The sequence below is a fragment of the Dermacentor andersoni genome, chromosome 2 (genome assembly GCF_023375885.2).
Source record: "Dermacentor andersoni chromosome 2, qqDerAnde1_hic_scaffold, whole genome shotgun sequence".
Lineage (NCBI taxonomy): Eukaryota > Metazoa > Arthropoda > Arachnida > Ixodida > Ixodidae > Dermacentor > Dermacentor andersoni.
This window is the reverse complement of record NC_092815.1, coordinates 1,343,016-1,354,178: the sequence shown is the minus strand read 5'-3', so window position 1 is coordinate 1,354,178 and position 11,163 is coordinate 1,343,016.

The window sequence follows — 11,163 nt, the reverse complement described above, 5'->3', positions numbered from 1 at the left end:
CCAATAGCCAGACTTGAGGTCCATCGACGAGAAGTATTTAGCGTTGCACAGCCGATCCAATGCGTCGTCTATCCGTGGGAGGGGGTATACGTCCTTCTTCGTGATCTTGTTCAGACGACGATAATCGACGCAGAAACGTAGGGTTCCGTCCTTTTTCTTCACCAGGACAACAGGGGATGCCCACGGGCTTTTCGACGGCTGGATGATGTCGTCGCGCAGCATTTCGTCGACTTGTTCTCTTATAGCTTCACGTTCTCGCGGCGAAACTCGGTAAGGGCTCTGGCGGAGTGGTCGAGTGCACTCCTCAGTGATTATGCGATGCTTGGCGACTGGTGTTTGTCGAATCCTCGATGATGTCGAAAAGCAGGCTTTGTATCGTCGGAGCAGACTTCTGAGCTGTTGCTGCTTAATCACGGGGAGACTTGGATTAATGTCGTAGTCTGGTTCGGGAACCATCGTCGTCGGGGTTGATGCGGCGGAATCCGAGAGTACAAACGCATTACTGGTTTCCAGAATTTCCTCGATGTACGCGATCGTCGTGCCCTTGTTGATGTGCTTGAACTCCTGGCTGAAGTTTGTCAGCAACACTTCAGTTTTCCCTCCATGCAGTCGAGCGATCCCTCTTGCGACGCAAATTTCACGGTCTAGCAGTAGACGTTGGTCGCCTTCGATGACGCCTTCTACGTCAGCGGGTGTTTCTGTGCCGACCGAAATAACAATGCTGGAGCGAGGCGGGATGCTCACTTGATCTTCGAGCACACTCAAGGCGTGGCGACTACGAGGGCTCTCCGGCGGTGTCCCTTTATCTTCCGACAGCGTTATAGACTTCGACTGCAGGTCGATGATTGCGCCCTGTTGGTTCAGGAAGTCCATACCGAGAATGACGTCTCGCGAACACTGTTGGAGGATAACGAAGGTGGCAGGGTAAGTCCGGTCATGAATGGTTATTCTTGCCGTGCATATTCCAGTCGGCGTGATGAGGTGTCCTCCAGCGGTCCGAATTTGAGGGCCTTCCCATGCAGTCTTAACCTTCTTCAACTGGGCGGCGATGTGTCCACTCATGACGGAGTAATTAGCGCCTGTGTCCACTAAGGCGGTAACAGCGTGGCCGTCGAGAAGCACGTCAAGGTCGGTGGTTCTTTGTCTGGCGTTGCAGTTGGGTCTTGGCGTCGGATCACGGCTGCGTCGTGTTGAACTGAAGCTTGAACGTCGCGTCGTCAAGTCGTCTTTCGTCGGTGTAGTCGTGGCTTCCTGACTTCGTCGGGGCGGCGGCGTGTCGTCATTAGGTCGTCGAGATGGTTGCTTCGTCGTCTTCGTCGGCGGCGGAGGATCTTCGTCAGTTCGACGAACAGCAACCGCACCTCCATCGGTTGCTGCTTTTAGTTTTCCGGATATGGGCTCGCAGACCGGCCCCGGGCTGGGCCAGTGTATGGTCGGCGCTGCGGCGACAGGTAACGGCCTGGTGACGGCGAACGGGACGGTCGTCGAGGGCTCCACTTAGTGGCGGCGAGGTAGTCGGCGATATCGCGAGGTCGTTCGCCAATCTGTGGTCGCGGCGCGTTCACGGCGAACCCTCGGAGTCCCATCTCCCGGTATGGGCATCGGCGGTAGATGTGCCCGGCTTCTCCGCAGTGATAGCAAAGCGGGCGATGGTCAGGGGCGCGCCAAACGTCAGTCTTCCTTGGAATGCCGCGTGGGGTGACGGGTTGGCGTGCTGGCGGCGGGGTTGGTGGTGGACGACGGAACTGTGTCGTCACTGGGCACTGCCGTGGGCGCGGAGGGGGAACGTGACGGCGGGCTACAGCGGCGTATGTCATCGCTTGCGGCTGAGGCTGCGGCGATTCAGGGGCTACTCCGAGTTGTTGTTGGAGCTCCTCACGTACGGCGTCGGCAATCGAAGCCACTTGAGGCTGCGGTGACGGGAACAGCTTTTGTAGTTCCTCCCGCACGACCGCTCGGATAGTCTCGCGCAGGTCGTCGGTGGCCAGTGACTGAATTCCTGTGTAGTTGGTAGAGCTCGTGCGGCGGTTGAATTGCCGGTTCCGCATTTCGAGTGTCTTCTCGATGCTGGTCGCCTCGTGAAGAAACTCTTCTACGGTCTTCGGTGGACTTCGTATCATTGCGCCGAAAAGTTCTTCCTTCACGCCACGCATGAGAAGGCGGACTTTCTTCTCTTCGGGCATATCCGGGTCGGCGTGGCGGAACAGGCGGTTCATTTCTTCCGTGAATATGGCGACGTTCTCGTTAGGTAGCTGCACTCGGGCGTCCAGCATAGCTTCGGCCCTTTCCTTGCGCACGACGCTTGTAAAGGTGCGCAGGAAGCCGGTACGGAACAGGTCCCATGTTGTCAATGTCGACTCCCTGTTCTCGAACCACGTTCTGGCGGCGTCTTCTAGGGCGAAGTATACATGCCGCAACTTGTCGTCGGAGTCCCAGTTGTTGAAAGTCGCGATTCGCTCGTACGTCTCCAACCAGGATTCTGGGTCTTCAGTTGCTGCTCCATGGAAGGTCGGTGGGTCCCGAGGTTGTTGAAGGACAACCGGGGTCGCTGGGGCAGCCATTGGGGTTGTCTTGGCCACGATCTTCTTGGTCTTCTCAGGTAGAAGTCCGTGTTCCGGGGGCAGCTGTTGTAGACGACGGCTTACTCGATGGTCCGTGACTACGTTGGTGCTCTCTTTACGGTCCGGGCTTGGATCACGGCTTGTCGGGGGCGTCCGGTACATGGACCAAAAGCACCTCCACCAGATGTCACGGGGTGGTGACGTTAAGAACACAGTAGCAATACTGTGAAAGGCAAAACTAGATTTTATTTGGCGAACCTGTGCCCACAATACAGGCTACACTTATAGCACAACGAAAGCGGCGAACACAGTCGGCGATCGTCGGAAATCTGATCAGCGGGTAAAGCGCGTCGGCTTTTATAGATCAGCCGTCGAATGTTCCAGATTAACCGATGGGACCCGCGTGTCTTCCACAAAGTTCTACAACATTCGAGTCACGCGATGAAATCAGATAATACAAGGTTCGGCGACAACAGACAGCGGATAGAAGCATCGATAACTTTCCAGAAACTTCGGATACATGCAGACGCGTCCCGCGCTGTGCGATAACATTTGTTAGGCGGCCAAACGTGGTCGCCCGATAAAGATAAGTACACGTGTCAATATGATACATGCACCTCAGATATGCAGATAATATTTCCTTGACTCAGCAAGAAGCGATGCTTCATGTTCCACGAGGCTACCTTTATCAAAGCAGTATTGGTGCTCTCTAAAAACAATGCCAATGCAGATGATCCAAATATTTTTCAGGGGGCAACAGTTATGCATGAAATCATGCTAGATTAGTTTTTTTAAACACATGCTCAGACCATGTTAGAAGTGCTTCTTAAAATCCTCCTATTTATTAGACTAGTCATATATCTGTACACAAAGGCTACTAATTAGGTCCCATGCTATATCATCTTAACAAAAACTTCATTTAGTAATACACATGCTATGATAAGATTTGAGACCACACTGAGATGCTGAGCAAGGTTAATTCATTATTTTTAAAATGAAGCTCCTGTTCTTCCAAACGAGAAGAAAGGATACCGAGGGTCAAAATTTTTCTGAATCACAGCTGGAAGATGCCAGGGAAGGCACGTGGAAACTTATTTGTAATTTTCTATTTAAATGTAAAAATGATAAAGGAAATGAAAATGGTAAAAAAAAAACAACCATGCATGGGGGGAGAACGAACCTACAGCCTTTGCATTAGGCATGCGATGCACTAACCACTGTGCCACCGAGCAGCATTCAACCATCCACAATGGCCCCTCAGATTGTCGACGCTCGAACACGGCCGTAGTACCACAGTGGTTAGTATATCACATGCGTAATGTGAAGGTTACGGGTCCGTTCCCCACCCACAGGTGGATATCTTTTATTCCACTTTCACTTACCTAGAATTTATCATTTCTATACTTCATATAAAAAACCTAAAACATCTTCCTGTATGCTTTCCTTGGCCTCATTATCTGCTGGCTTTTTCCAGTTCTGTTACTTCCAACACTTATACATATTCTAATCTGGTAAGTAAACAGTTCTGCATGATGCTGGAATGCAATATAAAACATTATTGCATGGCCGTATTATGTAGAATGCCTTACATTGCCCAGGCAAGGTGTATTTATGTCAATCTGAAAAAAAAAACAATTCCCACTCTACGCAGAAATGCTGTGTACTGCTGTGTGCAACAGGGTTTAACGAAAACAACTTCAGAAATAAAGCCACCAAACAACGAGGAAATATGAAAACTAGATGAAAATTTGTGCAGTTGCATGTTAAAAATTTAGCACAGCAACAGATGAAGACATAATGAAGGAAGCACGAGGATGGTTTATTTTGGACACACGAGGCAATATACTTGAAAGATGCATATGAGCTTACACGTGGAGAAATATTGTTTATGTAGCAGCTAAACTACGAACAGGCCTAGAACACACTGATACAAGGTGTCGAGCATGTAAATCTTATCATGCCCTTAAGTCAAAGAAACATGGCTGTTTCTCATGATTCGCTACACATGGCTGGCTCACACAACTTAGCCACTTCTATATATGCCTTGTAATTACCAGTTGGTCTGTATGACATGTGCAAGCTTTAAATATGTACAAGTGCCACGTAGCTGGACAGCACCAAGGTAATGTCGTTTGCCATCGTTTTGAGGAAGTGAAACCAATGCTTGCATTCTTCCTAATTAGGTAATTAGTTAATAACGATTACTTAACTGCTCAAATATTATATTCAAAGCAAAAGTGTCAGTGCGAAAATTGTAGAGCATCCTGAAAAATTCCCAATCCAGCTTTCTACTGCTCAATAGGTGCAACAAATTTTTCTTTCAAGCTTGAAAGAAGCCAGTGAACACATGCAAGAAGTGCCGTGCAACTAACCGCTCGTGCAACTAACCGCTCGTGCACCTGAACACCATTTGGCTTCTCCTTTCATGCTTGAAAAAAAAAAACTTTTTGAAAAGAATATTTTAGAAATTGATTAATTATTATTGACTATGTTTTAGGCAAAATGCATGAAATAGTGTGACTGCCACCTCCATTTTCGGCGACATGAATTGACTCCATTTTCATGTCCAAATCCAGCTATACATGGTGCGTGTTTTGAGCTGGTTCTGTAATTTAGGCTGGTTTTCACTAATTGAAGCTTCGCACTTTAATAATAGTCAGGTTAAAAAGAAATTGGTACATAAACGGTCGCTGTAAGTACTCCATACTCCTTTAACTTAGTGCAAAGTGCTTGTGAGGCAAGAAGTTGGTAGTTCTAAGCAGTATTTCTCATTTTGACCTGGTGTTATAGCCCACTTACTATGATGCCATGCTGCTCAGTCATGCTGGACCCAGCTTCAATCTAGGCCATGGCAGCTGCGCTCCAATGAGGGTAAAATGTAATCACGCTTATGCACTTAGATTCAGGTGTACATTAAAGAAGCAAGGTTCCCAAAACTTCAGGTTGTGACTTTGGAATGTAAAAGCCCATAATTTAATTTTAAAATCTAAAGGTGCTTTATTAGGAGCAGGTGCATCATTTTGAGCTTTTACTGCACTGGCATGTCACAAAGAAGCTCCAAGTAAATAAAAACAATTTCTTAGACAATGTACATATCTTGCAAACATTTACAAACATTTCTCTGCATGCACCTCTGTTGCTGTTATATTTAGATCCGTATGCCAAGGCGGGTTATGATGTTAGAACATGTTTCAAACTTGTTTTTTTTACCGTTTTAAAGTTGTTGGTTACTTTGCATCTCATTGTGTGTCGAACGCACATTTCAGTACATCAATTTCTTCAGAAAGTGCACTCCTCTTTATTTATTTGTGCATGCAAAAAGGGTTCAAAAGAACTGCTTTCTGAAGGTCTGTATAACAATAAAACAATTCTATGTAGGCTGCACAAAGAGAAAGGATTGGTTTGTAAATATGTTATTTAGTTCTTAAAAAAATAGGCAGCTGTCAGTATTCTGTTCCAAAGTAAAAATTGCCCCTACCTGGCTCTGCTTCAGTTTCCGATGTTGATGGTCCATTCGGGGGCACTCAACTGATAGGCTGCACTTTGGCGATGTGGGTGTGCTGTCACCACGCCCAAGGTCGATCGACATCCTCACCAAAAGTCGAGTACAAACGCTATAAAAAAATATCTCATCATTTTGCTATCAGTTTTGTCATCTTGCGTGTTTCACACACGGTCGTCAGTGGAATATTTCGTCACTTTGATACTGAAACAAATTCAAGCATTTTCTGGCAGCCAAGGTGATGATGATGATGTGTGGTGTTTTATGGCGCAAGGGCCAGGTTTGGCCAAAGAGCGCCATGACAAGTGGTAATGTTGACGATGTATTATGGAAGATACTTCGCTGTAAACTGGCCTAAAAATTGTCGCTGTAAAGTGCGTAAAATCTACGTGCTATAAAATTATGGCGATGACTAATGACGAATACTATGAACATTAAAATCCATCGATGAAGAATGATGCAAAATAGAAAATATATAGGATGGTAAAATTACTTGGAGCACTGCTGCCTCGCCAGAGCCCTTGAAACACAAGGGCCTAGAGGCATGTGCTATGCGAAAGAGCTATCACAGCGGCATCCTCTGAAGAGAGGACGGCAGCCAAGTTGAATACACAGTAAATGGAGAACATTAAAGAGCAAATGCAGTTGTGACATTAGATTGATCAAGTACTGCAGAAATGGAAAATAAATCAGTGATACTCTGTCTGTTGGCTTTGAATGCAAGAAACGTAAAAACAGGAACTTGCAGCCACGCCACTTTGAATTTCCCGCGTTTGCTACACCTCACAAGTTTGGCATCGTCCGGTACTCGGGGATAGTAACCGCTTAAAATCAAGATGAACGAGCGTCGGCATAAATTAACAGGATACTTAACCGGGCAATATTGGCGCATAAAACAACTCACGTAGCGAAGCTACTGTCAATTACCCGATGACGCATCTGCGGGCGGTGCGGTTTGGGCGAATTCAAAGAGGAATGAGAGTTTCACTTGTTTCACGCCTACTAAGCTAAGACAGAATTTGAGTTTCTTACTAAACTATACTGGATATTTACGCTCCGAATAAAACGCTGGAAATTTTGTTACGTCACATTGCATACGTATGAAAGTGAGGAAATTGCTTTTGTTGTATTCTGCCCAGACGGCATGCAGCTGCTACCACTCTCATGCAACGAAAGCATGAAAGTGGTACTCGTGACACCGAAAACAAACATATACAGCGCCAACGTTACGCCCCTTAGAGTTGGAACTAAGCACGATCAAGCCAGTTAGTTTTCTAGCTTTCATAACGCCATGAACACGACCAAACATCGAGCGAAACAACTCTCTGTTCTCGAAAATTATTACCGCTTCCATTTACATACCTATTGCTGCCACAAGCAAAAGTCAATGGGCTAGCTGTCTACAAGCCGCAGATTAGACTGACAGCAACATACTACGGTAACGTAAAACAATTTCCACGCTAACTTAAGAGCCGCGGTGTGCTCTAAGTGCAAAAGTTCTCGTTTGCCGCTCGAAATTCGCACCATGATGACGGGCACTCGTTCTTTCACATGAAATATTGCACGCTTTGCTCCGGAGCTCAATAGGAGGGCGAAACGTATTTGCACGTACTGTACCTGAAATCCCCATACCGGAAACCCGTCGACGCTTCCGAGAACGGGGCGCACAGCCTTACACCCGTACGGCGGCTTTGACTTGGACGTGAGGCACTTCTATCAAACATTTCACATGCGACATGTTTCACACCGATTGCGCGAACACCAGAAAATGACTCAGGCCGTATTGCGACGCCGAGCAGACGTGCATCCACCGATGAGCTGTGTGCGCGGATTGCAGAGAACAAAACCATACAAAACGTTAGGCGCGAGAAGATGGCGGCTCTCGCTGCGGAGACGAAGCGGACGAAGCAATGACGCGCGAATGAATGTTGCCAACTGTTGGTTCCGCGTTATGCCGGCGGTGGTGGCTTTAGTGGCGTGTGTTGCGGCTGTCTAATTTTTTATTTCTTTTCCCCAAACAGTATAGCTAAGATCAGTTATTTGTTTGAATTTTTAACTGTGTCGTTTGGTATTATCTTTGTCTTTTTATGCTATTAAGCGGCCAATTATGACCTCCCAGGTTCGGGCGCGCCAGCTTCGCGCGCAAATCTCAGAGGCCATAAGACAACTCGTTAGGGAATGCCGTTCTTGTCGTTAACGTTTCATCATCGTTTCTTCAACTGAGATAGGTAGTGTCCCTTTTCCCGGTGTTGGGAGGGGGCGATCAAGACGGCATCGCTCCGCGGGGGGCGGGGGAGTGGGTTGGTGTTGGTTCTTATCGCGAAATTCGCGAACCCTGCGTTTTTTTTTATAACGTAAGCATTTCTATAGTTATCCAACAAGAAAAACCATCCGTCCGTCAATCCGTACCGCACGATATGTTTCAGAATAGAATCCGCAGCAGCGAGTGAATTCACCTTCGTGCTAGCTCTCGCTTCAACGCGACCGAAGCGGCGAGAACACTGCGCTCACGAAGCTCTCAGCTCATGCCGCACTATGCGCTTTTCGCAGACCACTTTCAAGATAGGTGTACGCGCGTCTGTTTTCAAAGCGAAGTAAACGGTGAGAACACAGCGCGTGAAGTTTTCAGCAGTGGGCACACTCTGTCCACAATGCAGTTCGCTTTCAAGATACGGTTCGCGCGGCCGTGCCACAAGCAGCCGCCGCCGGAGAACGGTTGATAATGGTTCGACGCGGATGAGGAGGGCTAAAGAGCGATAACAGCTCAAAACGAACGGAACGTCGCCAGCGCGCCTGGCCCCGCCACCTGCAGTACTTTGCTTGCGCCGCCGACCAGAGCAGCTCGTGTCGCCGCAGCGCTGTCGCTTATACTTGTCGGATCAAGTCTCATAACATTGATAACGACATGGACTGCGTGTAGATGAGGAAGAGTCACAATGCTTACGCACACTTAGACAAATCCGAGAGGAGTTCCTGTGTGATTTTTTTTACCGGAAGTGTGCAGTCAGCGGTGGGACCCAGAGTTGACAATGCCTGTAAGAGGGGTGCCAAGCTTCTTTTTTTTTTGTGAGAGTCTTGCCCAGCTCCCAACGATCTGCTCAAGCTAAGACTTGCTGATGGCTGTATGTGCTTTTTTTTATTGTCGCATGACCTCGAACCGCCACGAATCCTACAGTGTAATGACATTAGAGCAGTATTCATGTCCAAAGGAAAATGCAGCCGGTAATTGGGCTGTCTAAGGCTTGTGGCCCGGCGGCAGCTGCCCTCCCGTCCCCCGTTTCCGTTGACAAGTTAGGGGGAGGGGTCTAGAGCAATCTTACACCCCCCTCCCCACAGTGGCGTAGCCAGAAAATTTTTTCGTGTGAGGGGGGGGGGGGGTCCCAATTGACCGTGGAGGGGGAAGGAGCGGGGCCATTGCCATAGCAGCAAAAATTTTACTGTTAGTGAGCGTTACAAGTGCCCGGCGTGCCCCAATTGGCTACGCCGCTACTAGCTCCCCCCACCCCTCCCCCACAATCGACGCAAATCGAGCTATCAGAACGTGCATGACACGCATGCATGACATAACATGAATGGCATGCCGCGAATCTAGCATGGATATCGTCACATCATCATCATCATCAGCTTATTTTGACGTCCATCGCAGGACGAAAGCTTCTCCAGCGATCTCCAATACCCCTGTCTTGTGCTAACTGGTTCCACGTGTCTTCAAGTTTCCCAATTCCATCACGTCCACATTATTCTCTGCCGCCCTCGACTGTGCTTCCCTTCCCTTAGCACCCATTCTGCAACTCCAATAGACCAGCAGTTTTCTCCCTTACGCATTGCAATGTCTGCGCAGCACGACTTCTTCCTCTTAATGTCAACCAGAATATCAGCTATCCCCGTTCGCTCTCTAATCCATATCGCTCTCTTCCAGTCTATTATCGTCATGCCTAATAATTTTCATTCCATCGCGCGTTGCGCGGTCCTAAACGTCTTCCCAAGCTTCTTTGGTAACTTCCAAGTTTCGGCCCCATACGTTAGTAGCGGTAGAAAGAAATGGTTAGCAGTAAGCTCCCTGGTCATGATTTAGTAATGCCTGCCGTAAGCTCTCCAGCTAATTTTTTATTTTTGTTAATTTCCTTGATCAGAGGCCCCTGCGAGTAATTAACCTCAATAAACGTATTTCTGCGCAGGTTCTAGAGGCAAGCTGCCGACCATGACATTCGTTCTCTCGCCAGGCTGCGGAACATTACTTTTCTCTTCGGCATACTAACTCTCAATCAGACTCTTACACTTTCTTCGACAAGGTCGTCAAACGTTTTTGCAAATAGTCTGCAGCGTTGCTGAGTATGCCAATGTCATCTACAAACCGTAAGTTGGTGAGCTATTTACCGTTAGCCCTCACTCCTAACCATTCCCAGTCTAACTGGTTGCACACCTTTAAGTATTCAGTGATAGCATTGTAAATATTTCGCCATTGATCATATGAAGCCTTTTGCAGATATCTAGCTATGCAAAGTCTGCGCGTTAGTGTCATCCGTTCGATATCAACATTCGTGGGAAACTTCATTTTTGACCACTGTTCGGAGCCAGTGGGCTGCTGCCTAGATGCCCCGATCTAATCATTCCAGCTACCTGATTCAAGCGCAGGTAGCGCGCGTTTCATGTATGGCCAATATCAACGCCTTAACTGGAAATGTTCATTTATCATATACTGTAAGCTTGTTCACTTACTCCCTTATAATTAGGGTGTAAATTAGAAAGACTGGGGTGTTCCAAGGGTGTTTTCTTGTTGAACACCCTTTTCTGTTAAAAAAGGGTGTTTCAAGGGTGTTTACAAGGGTGAAAAGACGAATACACCCGCATTACACCCATAAGGGTATGAAAATTTTAAGAGTGTACCTACCAGTCCGAAGTGTCATTAAGGTGGACTAACGCCCTAGGTTTTAGGCCGGGCGTAGCTGCTTTTGCATTTAGGTGAGAAGCAGCCCGCATATATTAGTGAATATTTGCAAGGGTAGGCAAATCAGCCAGTGTACAACTGTCCCCAGGTAACCTTTTGTAGTTTATTCAGTGATTTATGTGAAGGGGGTATTTCTGTCTGTCTTCGCGGTG